Source organism: Asterias amurensis, chromosome 22 (genome assembly GCF_032118995.1).
Source record: "Asterias amurensis chromosome 22, ASM3211899v1".
Taxonomy (NCBI): Eukaryota; Metazoa; Echinodermata; class Asteroidea; order Forcipulatida; family Asteriidae; genus Asterias; species Asterias amurensis.
The window spans coordinates 3,235,452-3,250,070 of record NC_092669.1 but is presented as its reverse complement, the minus strand read 5'-3'; the positions used below and the strand labels follow the sequence as shown (position 1 = coordinate 3,250,070).

At 37.8% G+C, this 14,619-nt stretch overlaps 1 protein-coding gene across 1 annotated transcript in view; it reads left to right on the top strand.

Moving 5' to 3' along the window:
• The first annotated feature begins 453 nt into the window (after positions 1-453).
• LOC139953869 (uncharacterized) overlaps positions 454-14,619 on the top strand; it is a 39,988-nt gene continuing 25,822 nt past the window's right edge. Inside the window, exon 1 of the mRNA XM_071953457.1 lies at positions 454-839. The gene's annotated coding sequence lies outside the window, so the exon portion shown is untranslated. The remainder of the gene's footprint in view (positions 840-14,619) is intronic.

Sequence of the window (14,619 nt, the reverse complement as noted above, 5' to 3'; positions counted from 1 at the left end):
TATAAAACACACTTTATTTGTTGTGACTATGCATACTAGGGATTAAGACCAACATGGCTGCATGGTTGTTGTTAATAAAATGATATACTGAGTGGTTTGTGAAGACTGTGATTTCATGTCAACATGTATTCAGTTACATACGAAACCCCCCCAAAAATACGTAGTTACTCATGCATTAAACTATTACCACAGTCATCAGTCTGATGGTTTTAAAAGCTGTGTAGGAAAATCTCCCATCATTCCCATCTTGTTAATTAATTGACCTTGATTGACAGTAAGATAATCAGCGGGACAACTCTTCAATAAACACGGCCGGCCTGAAGCGGTCTAGTCACGCTCAAACTCCGCCGGGCAAACTCAACCACTTCACCCGTAAAAAAAAAATAAAGAGAGACGGAAAAAAAAAAAAAAAAAAATCCCAACCCTCAAGGTCATTGCCATTACAATTAATCAACCACCCCTATTACGCAAATGAAATCGTCCATTAAACTTCGGACTCGAGATACCTTGTGGCCGATTGAGAATTGAGAATGGAAGTGGTTGAGAAGCAACGGAGCGCAAACCTGAAACACATCAGCGCGTCGCATACATACAACCCCTACGCACGGCCGGGCGCCCATCATAAGAACACCCCGACACACACATAACCAGTCAGTCTTAACAGTGTCCTCAAAGCAGTGTGACTTAGCCGAAACTCCTTCTACAGTCGTGCTCTGCGAAACAAGGTGGTTTTATAACACAGTTTCTTCTGAAGTGCCTTTTATTTGACAGACGTTTCTTTTTGGAGTTTGGTACTTGGGAATCAAACGGGTCGGACGAGAGGGACTTCTTTTAGACAGGTGAGTGTTTGACATGTTTGTTTTGATCTTCTAAAATTGTATTGTTTCGTTTCCGCGTCGTTGACACGAACCCCACTTGGTTTGTCAACTTCGGTCGGTCTATCTTCCGGTAGGGAATTTTTTTGTCATTCAGTGATATTGTTTGTTTGATTTGATTGGTAGCTTTGTGAGTATTCTTTTTCGTCAAAATCTTCAACGATGGCTCGCTGTCAACAATGACATAATTGATATCCCATAATAGGGCTTGTCATGACATAGTTCGTCACTTGTCGGCAATTTTAGCTACACCGTCGATTTTGACTCGCATTCGATCCAATTCGATTAACAAATAATGGTTTATTAAAAGATGTGTCGCAGTAAAAAGAAAAAGAAAAATGCACATGCGACTATCGAATTATATATTTAAAACACATCAAATAGAAAATTAATAGTAGGAAGAAAAACAAGAATTTAATATGGCATGCATTGTCAGAAAAACATTAAAACAAACAATAGTGCGTTAGTTCGTGATATGGCTGTAAATAGTTCACCAATTCTGCACTTTTTGTTATTTGTCTAACATTGATTTGGTTTCTTTTATTATAGTCTTTTTGATACCTTTGTCATCTGTAGTGTATAATTTTCCGTGTTGTATTACCCTTTACAAACCGTGCAATACTGTAATAACTCTAATTGTGTGTTGTTCGTTTTCCAATTGAAAAATTTGTGTTTCGAATCTTAAAAGGTTTTCTGTTCTTTTAGAAAACTTACTGCAATTTGAGTTTGCTATAGCTTATCGTCACTCGATTAAAATTAGCTCACGCGAAATAAATAATCCAGAAATAATTTATTTCTGACAATCGTCTCACAAGTTGAACAGATCTTACATCGAACAAATTATAATGACATTTAAGTGAATCAGTGTTATTGAAGCCAACGAAATAAATCAATCGAATCGCAACTCGAAAAGTATTTCTATTCCAAACAAAACTTTATGAAATTTACTTAATTCAATGTTATTGACGCAAAAAGAAACTAAACAGCAATTTTTTTATTTTTATGACTATCAATCGTCTCGCAACTCGAAAACAACTCACATAAATTACAAAACAAAGCATTACGGAATAAAGCCGGCATACCTTTTCCACCATGCCCTCCCCCTCCCCCTCCCCCTCCCCTCCCCCTCCCCCTCCCCCTCCCCTCCCCCAAAAATAATAATAAGTAAAACGTTAAACACTATTTAACTAACTACTGAATGTTTTACAACGACACATTTCCAAATGTTGACTATATTATTTCATACTTAAAATACGTATAGAAAGTTTGATTCAAGATCCGCTTGTAGAATTGTAGAATTTATGGCAATTGAACAACACGCCCTCCCGTCTGTATCACCAGACAATAAGAGGTTTTTATAAAAATAGCTTCATAAAAGCTAATCTTGCATTTGTTACGAGGCTTAAGTTGAATGCTTTGTCCCTCTACCGTTGTACAGTTGTCGACGAACATTGTCTATTGTGTGTACTTGTTATTTAATTGCTTTCCTTTTTCTCTGGTTTATTGTCAATTTATTGTTTTCCCTTTCTAACATTATTATACAAACATACCATACATATACACACTTATGTTTATCAAACGTTATTCACGGTTCCAATTACTTTACAAAATAAATACATGTACAGCAAAATACATGACAAGACAATACAGGGACATGCATAAATCGAAACAATACATACATTCATTCGTTTTTTTGTGTTTATTTTACAAAATAAGTTTAAGCATTTTTTGGAAGATGATAAATGCTTTCCTATAAGATTGTAAGGGAAGAGTGTTCCACACAACCGTGGCTATAGGAACAGATGATTACATGACTAGCTTTTGGGACATGTAGCCTGATGCGACCAGTCCGTGATCTGAGGACGTGCTTATTGCTATTTCGGGACAAATATAAGTGCCATGTTGCAATCACATTGGTGTATTATGAGAACAAGTAATTTATCGTAAATCAAATCACTCACCGTCGACCGATAACAGAAATAGAACATTATGCTAGAAAACTGCCGCAATTTATTCACAAAACAACCTCGTGTGACATAAATAAACTGATACCAACGTAATGCTAGTACGTGTAGGCTATATGCAGTGGTAGAAAATGTGAGCTGCCGTCGATTTCACCAAACGTTTCCTAACTTAGGATTATAGGGCTTGGGACGAGTTAAGTTCCCTATCCGAAGACGCAGGACGCAATGAACCCATCCTGGGTTATGACGGGTTACTCGTCTTGACTCGAGATAAGTTAATCCTAGCGTTTCGTGAAATCGGCTGCTGGTTTGAGAAAACGTTTTTATAAAAAACAACCGAGCACCTGACACAAAATTGCCCCCAAACTGTTGAGTTTAAAAGGAGAATGGGTGACCAATGCAGCAGTAAAACTGACAAGCTTCCAGCTCGGGTTTTCATTCACTACGGATGACTTCGAGTTCTCATCGATAAACAAAAACAAACCCGGATTCTATACCTGCATGTGACAAATTTGTTCGGACTGACCCCACAAATAACACGTCAGTCGCTGGACACACACAAAAATACACAGAGTTAAACGGGATTATAGTCTTATATGCAAACATATTACATCGAAGTTAAGATGTTTATCGTATAACGAAATCTAAACCTATCAGAAATCCGTCGAACTCTGATCACCGTGAACCAGTTGTTAAAGTGCCTGACTTGCAGTTACAAGGTTGTGGGTTCGAATCCCCGAAGCTAATCGATGATTTCACAATGACTAGAAGAATGAGTGTCGTCTGAATCAACATTTCTGTAATCAATCTGTTATAATTTGAGTGAGAAATTAGGTCTTTCTCAAAAACTACGTTACTTCAGAGAGAGCCGTTTCTCATAATGTTTTATACTATCATCAGCTATCCATTGTCCATTACAATGTAAATTTTTATCATAACAATTTAATTAGACGAAACAAAGTAATATAGAGGATAGAAATATAAATTAAATGACAAAAAAAAAAATAACTGTTGTGCGTGACCAATTCAAAAGATGGGGATGGGGTTGGGGGGGGGGGGGGGGGTAGACTTTTTCACAACTCAATGGAAGAAAGCAAATTGCATTCATTTAATTTATCCCTTGGCCTGAACGGTCATTCGATACCCACAACAAATGAAACAATCAGACAATTAACCCAGATATGACAACAAGTGGAACACTTGCCTTATACTTCTTAATTTGAAATTAGAACCTATACGGAATTGACACCCAATCGTGTCTTCGTTACGATCTTGCCTCAAGCACACTTCAACTTTGAATGAATCTCCCCTTTATTGTTGTCAATAAAATAAATGATTATAAGTGGTCCTTGTTTTGCTTTTGGACATAGTTTGAGTTTTAGGGAGGGGTGGGGGGTCCTCAAGGTATTTTCTAGATAGATTAATAGAGTTAATCGAGGAACTTGTCGCGCTTGAACGGATCAATAATTGGTTTAATTATGAATTAATTTGAGTTTCCACTCGGATCCGTTATTATCAGAAACAAAATATTAAAAAAGTTAGAACTAATAAAAGCTGGATAGTTACTGGTGTTAAAAGACCGTGTGAGGTTTTAAATTATAATTCTTAAAGTATGTGTTTACTTTCTTGTCCATCGGACAAACAAAGTAAAAAAAAAACAAAAAAAAAAAAAACACCCCGACAAACAAGTAGATCAACGCACCCCACCAACAAACAATCAATCAAACGAGGCACCCCACTCTCTTAAAGGAACACGTTGCCTTGGATCGGACGAGTTGGTCTATAAAAAGCGTTTTAAACCGTTTGTTATGAAATGTATATGGTTAGAAAGATGTTTTAAAAGTAGAATATAATGATCCACACAAGTATCTCTCAAAATTGCACGGTTTTCTTTTTACGTCGCGAACTATCACGGTCGGCCATTTATGGGGGTCAAAATTTTGACTCCCATAAATGGCCGACCGTGTTTTTGGACGAGGTAAAAAGAAAACCACGCAATTTCGAGGCATATTTGTGTAGATCATTGTATTCTACTTTTACATCATCTTTCTAACCATATGCATTTTTAATAAACGGTCAAAAAACGCTTTTCAAAGACCAACTCGACCGATCCAAGGCAACGTGTTCCTTTAAGGTAAAAGAGTGAAAAGGTACTCTTTGAAGAGCCATATCAAGGACAACTCTTTTTCGAGTGGTCTTCCACTCTTTTAGATTGAAGTTTGCATCTTTTTGAGTGATTTCTCACTCTGTCCTGGAGTGAAACCCCTTAAAATAGTGAAATAATTACCACTTATTTTAAAGGGCCACATGGAGGACAGCTCGAAATGTAAAGAGTGGTGTTTTTCATTCTTTTACATTTAGAGAGCACCCACAAAACAACGAAACAAACAAGCCAGCCCCACCCAACAAACAATCAAACAAAATAACGCACCCGAACCAACAAACAATGAAACAAATGCACCCCACCCAAAACAACACAAGGGCGAACAGTGATCAGTTTTACAGTGCACCATCTGAATTTATGACAAGAAATATTTGTGCCTCTCATCACTGCACAAATATTAGAACGTACGCATTTGTAGCATAACTAGGGTATTTTTCCATAATATACTGTTGCTATTTCGAAAATTGAAAGTTACTCACAATGAATCTCAGCAATGTCAATAAAGTTATGCCTCAGTTGCAGACCACAAAACCTTTTTATTTCTGGTTATACGGGCTCTGTGTCCCGCTAGCTGCATGGTCGGGGTGCGCCATTCAGAGTAACCCATCCTTACTTATTAGAAAAGATCGGTCAAGCGTTTCATGCCCTTTTACAAAAAAAAAAAAAAAAAAAAAAACTTTTGAATGAAAATCCCTCCGTGTGGTCTCGGGTTTTGGGGAAACAAATAAACATGTCGGTAAAAGTATGTATAGAAAAACAAATTACCAGCCCACGCTGGAGGATATTAGAGTTAACATCTCGTCTGCTACCAAAGTTTCAACTGTAATGTACTCTCCAAGACCAAATGAGAAATTAAAATCCGCAAAGATTTGTGTGTACAAAGTTTATGGGCACATCCTAAAGGCAGTGGACACCATTGGTAATTACTCAAAACAATTATTAGCATAAAACCCTTCTTGGTAACGAGTAATGGAGAGAGGTTGAGGGTATAACACATTGTGAGAAACGGCTCCCTCTGAAGTGACGTCGTTTTCGAGAAAGAACTAATTTTCCACGAATTTGATTTCGAGACCTCAGATTTAGAATTTGAGGTCTCGAAATCAAGCATCTGAAAGCACACAACTTCGTGTGACAAGGGTGTTTTTTCTTTCGTTGTTATCTCGCAACTTCGATGACAAAAATGAGCTCAAATTTTCACAGGTTTGTTATAGTTAATGCATCTATGTTGAAATATACATCAAGTGAGAAGACTTGTCATTGACAGTTACCAATAGTGTCCAGTGTCTTTAACTTCAGCAATTTGCTACTCTGTAATTTGTATACAAATCCGTTCTGTTATGAGCATGTTTGACAAAGCAAACTTCCACTGTATGGAAAAATAAACCTTGAATTGAGTTGTTATAATACAATCAAACAAATTCAGGTACAATAGCTTTGTTCAGTTTTCCTTTTACAAGTACATGTATTATGGTGTACTTCATATTTTATTCAGCGAGATTATATTAGACCAACCGCTAATTTGAAATCCTACGATTCACTCGGACAAAGGGTCGGCAGACAACCTTAGTTAAATAACCTTAAAGGTAAATAATGTTCCCTATTCAACGAGTTCAACAACCCAAAGTAATTATGCCCACTACAGTGTGATGTCACGTCACAAACTTGTAAGGTCCAAGGATAGACCCTTGAGGTACTGGCTGATATCCCAATTTGAGAGTATAGCATACTATGACATAAAGTAAAGCATCGAGGTTCAGTTGAAATAGATAACATACACATCAGTAAACATTATTACATCACAAAATCCACAGCTTTGGTGACAATGGCAAATTAATGCAGCTGGTAATACTGTAGTACCGGCTACATTATTTGTAATGGTGTCAAATTGCTGCTACTGGCCGGTATGCTTACTGTCTTTGAATCAAGATGAGGTACAAAGGAAAGACAAGAGCATGACTTAAACAATGAGTTACGGAAAATAATAAAGTGACCCGTCTCCATTCCATGGCATTTCATGGTCGGCAAACCTTTACACTACTCAAATCCATGAGAAAGTGTACTCAAGTTTCACAATGTTAAAAGTATAAAATAGATGTTAAATTTGCATCGGGATAAAATATATACTCATGAATTATGTTATAAAAAATAAAAAATTCATCTCAGTATTTTCTTCAATCAAAAGTTAAAGTGAACATCAAACGGTGCAATTTTCATTAGACCGCAATGTCATGCTTGATTATTTCAGTGTGTTTTTCGTAAGTACCTGACGTAATCAACCTTGTTATATTGTCTGACTGTTACACACTTATCAAAAAAGAGAGATTTTGCTATAAAAAGAAAACCAAAAACAATTCGGAGAAATTTACCGAAATTAATTGCAACCCCTTCGAATTCACTGCACCATGCATTTCTTGAAAATAACTGTGGTTTTAAATCACGTGTGGTTTTAAATCACGTGTGATTTTCCCTAATATCCCGCACTCTTGACAACAAAACCGAAAACAACGACAACCAAACACAATCACAGACAGTTTTTAAAACTGTCTGTCACCCTAAACACTAACTGACGACGGTGTCAATCTATACCAAGGTGACGTGAAATTAGCCGAAACTCGTCTCTGTTTTATCAGGCTATCTAATTAACTGACAAAACGATTCGACAGAGGGGTCTTTTGTTCCTTTTAATTGAATTCGCTCGACCAAGGTTGCAAAATTTGTTGTTATGTTATATTTACGCAAGTTTGTTATTTGCTGTCAGTGTTGGTGTGTTGTGGCGTTAATGCTTCCGTTGGCACCCAAGGGTAACATAATTTGCCATTTTGATGTGGTTTATGGTTTCATCCGTAATTTTTATTTCCACTGAGATAAGTACAGTGAACTTGCTTTTACATCAAAAGACTGTGCTGTTGTTAAATTGTTTTAATGGTTTTTAGGTATTTTTTTTCAAACAACGTTGTGAAGTCGTTCTTACGAGGGAATAGGGCCGCAGTAACAAAGGAATTACAAGAAAAAATGTGACTTTCGTTTTCCTATACAGCCACGATGGAAATCTGTTTTGATTAAAAAACTACAATGAACGCAGATTATGTGTAATAGTATGGAAATCAAATCAGAAATTCATGGGAAAAAAGTGTTAGAATCTTGGAGTAAATTGATTATTTGTGTTATTAGTGCCAACCCAAAGGAATATCAAGAAATATGCGGCTGGATCGCCGCGTCGTCATGCGTTGCAGTATGACGTCATTAGTAACACCCCTATCAACGGTCGTGCTAGAAAACTACGTATAACTTCAGAGGGAGCCGTTTCTAACAATGTTAAATACCATTAAAGGGCTCCTCGTTGCTCGTTATACCAAATAAACTTTTACGTAAACAAAGTTTGAGTGATTACAACAGTGTCCAATGCCTAAAAACCATACTGCTTTATTGTTTAAAGGTACTGGTGCCGATTTCACATAGCAATATTCATCGCAAGAAAACTTGTCAGTGTCACGATAGTGATTTATATTGCGACATCACACTTTACTAAGCAACTACGATTGATTTGCAGTAACGACCAATCTTAGATCTCTGTGAAATCGGCCCCAGGACTGGCAAGGATACACAACAAAACATTCATAATTGCATCCTGATGAAGGCGTAATACTGATTGTGTTCAGTGCATTTAATTGTCATGTTCGTCTTGAAGATCCCCAGCCGTGACACTGTGTCCTTGAGCAAGACACTTAACCATTGCTTCGTCCTTCGGATGGGACGTAAAGCCGTTGGTCCCATGTGTTGTGTAACGCATGTAAAAGAACCCAGTTCACTTATCGAAAAGAGAAGGGGTTCGCCCCGGTGTTCCTGGTTGTCGCTGCTTAATGCGCCGTAGCACCTTGTAAACCCTTATAAGGTGCTAAATAATTGGGTCTCAGAATTCATCACTGCAATAACCTATCTTTCTGAAAGTTTGTATATACTCAGCGCCTTGAGTACCTTGTTTGGTAGATACGTGCGCTATATAAGACTTCGATATTATTATTATATTATATTATAAGATGAGTAGGGTATACCCGTCGAAACGTCGAAACAACACCGGCTATTCTCTGAGCCAACACTCAAACTTAAGAGACTTGCACATGACTGTACTCAAAATGTTACATAGTAACTTGTTATTTTCCACACTATGCAAAGCTTTAGTATTGTCCTGAAGATGAGCAGAGAATACTGTTCGAAACGTCGAGAACACACCAGCTCGTCTCAGAGCCAACAAAAGAGATAATCACATGGTTAGTCCCGAAAGTTTATTCATAATTTCTTCATTATATGTATCCACACCATGCCAAGCTTCAAACAATACGCGTTATGTTGAGTAGGTTGACTTTTTTAAAGTGAATCGATAGAGATGGGCAAGGATCAAATCAAATTACCAAACAAAGCGAAATGTCCATGAATTTAAAAAATACATTATTGACAGCTCAAAAAACAAAGGGTTTAGCCACCGCTAGAAACTTTGGATTTATCTTTCTAAAGGTGATTTGATATTTCCTATTAGTGACATAGACGTCCCTTTACTTTGTAATCCATCTGACATTTGACAAATAAATTAATTCCTAAACTACGAACAGAAACGATTAACTCTAGTAATTTATGTAATCCTCCAAAGACTCATGACGAATGTATCTTTGTAATGTTTATGGACAACAACAAGTGAAGACAATGTACTAAAAAAAAAAAAAATGATTTGAATAAATTATTTCTAGATGTCACTTGAACAAAAGTCATCGCCCCGGTCTTGAAAGGGAAGTGACCGATACGTGCAAAGAGAAAATCATGCCATGTTGAAGTAATCATGGAATAAAATGCGTTCAAGCTGTAGAACACAACTCATGCTTATTCTTCCCAAAGGTAGACTTTCGGCGGGCAAATAAAACATGGGGTTTTAAATTGTAGACTGTAGATAGTACTAAAGGTATATATTGTATATGGTGCTATGGTGCAGTCTGCATCATATGAAGTAAAAACATGTTCGGCTGGTTGATATTATGGGTCCAACATATTTAACATTTAGCGTCGTTTGTCACCAAAAGCTCGATCATTGGGGCGGGGGGGGGGTACCAGTTTTGCCCCCTTCACAAAAAATAAAACGTAAACAAACAACAATTTGTGTTTATCAATAAAGAAAAGACCAACAAGATCAAAAGCAAACAGAACAAGACAAGGCAAACTAAAACATAACGACAAGTTGTCAAGTAAAAGCCCCAACCCTTCCAAATTGCAACTGCCCACGCTGCAATTGTACACCATTTAGGATTCAACTGTCCGACCCGACCCCAATATCATATTTCCTATCATCGCACTGCCCCCAAAAGAAGAAGAAAACTAAGAAGAAGAAAACCAAGAAGAACAGAAACGAAAGACCAGATTAAATAAAAAGAATGACAAGTTATCAAGAAAATTCCCTCACCCTTTCAAATTGCGAACGCCACCTCTCCACTTCTCAACTACACACAATTCTGGTTTCAACTGTCTACCTCGACCCCAATACCTGAGTTCATATCATCCCCTTGCCCCACGAGTAGAGTAGGACTAAGGAGAGCAAAAACCAAAAAAGAAGAAGAAACAATACGAATGACAAGTTATCAAGGAACATGCCCACACCCATTCAAATTTCGAACGCCACCTCTTCACTTCTCAACTGCACACAATTCTGGTTTCAACTGTCCACCTCGACCCCAATACCTGAGTTCATATCATCCCCTTGCCCCACGAGCAGAAGAAGACTAAGGCGAACAAAACACAAAAAGAAGAAATAAGAAGGATGACAAGTTATCAAGGAACTTGCCCTCACCCTTTCAAATTGCGAATGCCACCTCTCCACTTCTCAACTGCACACAATTCTGGTTTCAACTGTCCACCTCAACCCCAATACCTGAGTTCATATCATCCCCTTGCCCCACGAGCAGAAGAAGACTAAGGCGAACAAAACACAAAAAGAAGAAATAAGAAGGATGACAAGTTATCAAGGAACTTGCCCTCACCCTTTCAAATTGCGAACGCCACCTCTCCACTTCTCAACTGAACACAATTCTGGTTTCAACTGTCCACCTCGACCCCAATACCTGAGTACATATCATCCCCTTGCCCCACGAGCAGAAGAAGACTAAGGCGAACAAAACACAAAAAGAAGAAATAAGAAGAATGACAAGTTATCAAGGAACTTGCCCTCACCCTTTCAAATTGCAACTGCCAACCATTCAACTGTCCACCTCGACCCCAAAACCTGATTTCCCATCATCGCACTGCCCCCACTATAGCATCTGTCACGAGTTTTCTTTTAAGGTGTTCAAGCAATCAATACATCAAAAAGTCGGTCGACTGGACAAGAGTTCTTCGTGTCAAATCTTGCTTCGTCGAGTCCAGATTGTTGCTATAAATACACTTTCTTAGAATGAGTTTATTATCTTGCGGTGTGAAAGGAGTGTTTTATAAGTTTGACGATTTGGCAATGTGTAGCCATGATTATTGTATATGGCGCTATCCGTTACTGCTGACATCTGTTACGGAGTTTATCAAGCGTCATTTTTTTTTCTTTCTCTTTTTTTGAGGGAAAATTTAATACCTTATTTATTTATTTTGGGTGAGAAGTGATTTAATTTAACACCTCGTGTATCTTGTGAACTTAACGAGAACACACTACTCGTCTGCACGGTAGCTGTTGCCGACAGTCAAAAGGAATAAGTGGTATTCACACTTAATGAATATTTTGTTTTCACTTATAAAATAACAATAACAATTGTTGAGATCTGCAGATATCAATAACATCAAAACACTCCTACACCCATACTACATATCAACAATATATTTATTGGTTCGCCTCGGGAAACTAAAGCTGTTTTTTTTCGTAAATGGTGTTGTTGTTGATGTCGTTGTTTTTATTTTTGTTGTGTTGTTGATGTTGTTGTTTGATAGGTATGCTTCGTAAACGAACACGATGCAGTCTTGTTAACTTAGGTAATTATGTGATTCCTAAGACGTCAATCACAGTTCATCTTTCACAAGAAATACACATTTATCTTGTAGCTTTTACACATGTCTCCACCCAATCAACATTACTTTTTTTTTTTTTTTTTTTTTTGGGGGGGGGGGAGCAAGCTTCAAAGACAAGTGAAATTAATTTAGGTAGCTGACACCCCCTGTTTTATAGAAAAACACTCACCCAAGCCCGACTTCATGACTCGCCATGGCTCAATTTAATAGAGCTGCTTAACGCTGCTAACCGTAAGCACATTTGAAAGGCCTGCTAACCTCCCTGCACGGAAATGAATTACGTCATCAAACAAATCCAGGCAAAACGCACAAAATGGCCGCCCAATTTTCTCGCTAACCTGTGAAAAAAACCGTTTACACCTCAGCAACTGTTTCTGCCTCAATAAGCACGAACTTTAATTTGCTAACCCGTAAGCAGCGTTACAAAATTGGCCCCTGGTCACTAGAGTTCATCAGGAAATAGTGATGGGATTTCTGACTGATTGATGGAATCTTATTAACGAAATTTGCAATATCTATTCCCCACTCGATGAAATCAATATCCCCCGATAGACCCACTCTTGCCTAACCTATCAGTCTATATCCAGACTTTTGATTTTACAATCTGGAAACTTGAGAAATAGGACAAAAAATATTCCAACACATCGTGGGAGCTGTGAAGAAATGCGATCATGACATATTATTTTCAGTCATATTTTCTTAAGCTCGTTTTCAAGTTCTCGTCACTTAGACTTATGCTCTCAACACTCGAAGTTTAATGAGGGTGTGGAAGTTTAATAGATGGAAGCTTGAATCGGGGATAATTATTTTTCCAGGCGATTTAAAAAAACAATGAAACACTCACTGTGTTTTTCCCCAAAAAACCTTCGGGGAGAAATGAAGGACCAAAAGGGCGACTCGTCTTTAATGACGTATAATCATACTGTGACAAGTAGAATAATTCACATCCGGGTACTTGTAATTTATTCATACTCACTTTTTCAAATACACCGGTTAGCGCGCCCTCATCGGCCGCAAGACGTCAGAGGGCCACTCTTTCCTTTGACGTCGAAGACTGACATCATTTATATGTCGACCGATCAGATAACAATGAAGATTGTGTCCCGCAGGGTCCTTTATTAAAGCCGGTCACAATACCATACCGTTCACAAAAAAAAAATAACAATGGTTGTTTTATATTTTGGCCCCATGATCCTAGTATAATGAACTTCATAAGCAGTAAGCTCCCAGACTAAAAAAATAATAATAATATTAATAATAGTGTTATATCCTTATATCAATCATGTTTTAAAACACCTCAGATAACTAGCCTGGAATACCTAAGACTTCTGTCCAAGGAGGAAGGACCGTCGAGCTGACTAGACAAAATTGTCGAAAAGGCAGAAGCGATAACTGCTGCACATACATAACGCCTTTAAAGCGCTTCGAATATTATTTCAATTATTTCACAAATTCCGGATTTATTTTTTTACGACCCCATGGTCTCTAATTAAAGCAAACAATCAACATAACAAAACTCACCCTTTAGCTCTTTACATAACCTTCGATGCTTCCTACACGAGACTGCAACCACCATGCAAAACTGAACATTAAACAATTCGAAAACAAAATATGCTTTATTAATTTTGGTTTTTACCCATACATCAATGTGTGTTAGCACTGTATACTCAGTACTTTCCCGAGTCCTGTAAAAACAGATCGCATGCTTATTACTCGGGCTGGGATTCGAACCAACGACCCTTGCACTCTAGAGCAGTGTCTTACCAACTAGACTACCGAGGTTGCCCGGTAGCTAGAGGCAGTTCGAATCCTGTGTTTTGGCAGCAGGTACGCAATGATTTAAATTTTGTATCGGGGATAAATAATACTTTTTTTTTTTTTTTTTTACCAATACACCGATGTGTGTTAGCACTGTATACTCAGTACTTTCCCGAGTCCCTGTGTAAACAAATGACATGCTTATTACTCGGGATTCGAACCCACGACCCTTGCAATTCTAGAGCAGTGTCTTACCAACTAGACTACCGAGATTGCCCGGTAGCTAAAGGAAGTTCGAATCATAATGCTTGAATAGCTTGACGTTTGCATCGGGATAAATAATTAAAATTTTGGTTTAACCCATACACACCGATGTGTGTAGTTTAGCACTGCGTACTCAGTACTTTCCCGAGTTCTTTGAAAACATGCTTTGTTTTAGAACTAACGATTGCAAAAGAGAACTAAAAAGTACCATTCAAGACCTCAGCTGATGTCTCAAATTAAATTCTGAATTAGTGAGAAATTACCTCTTTCTCAAAAACTAAGTTTAACTTCAGAGGGAGCCGTTTCTCCCCATGTGTTATACTGTCAACAGCTCTCCATTGCTCGTTACCAAGTAAGTTTGTATGCTTAAAACTATTTTGAGTAATTACCAATAGTGTCCAGTGCCTTTAAGACGACTAAAAAGAAAGACCTGAACCGGGTCAGCCTGTAATAATTTGAAGAAGCTTTCTCACTTATAGTGTCAATTCAGTTTCAAAGTGCTATCGATTAAGACGTCTCGAAGCTCATTTGACATTAGCGTTCGGTGTTTTGACAAGCCGGTAAC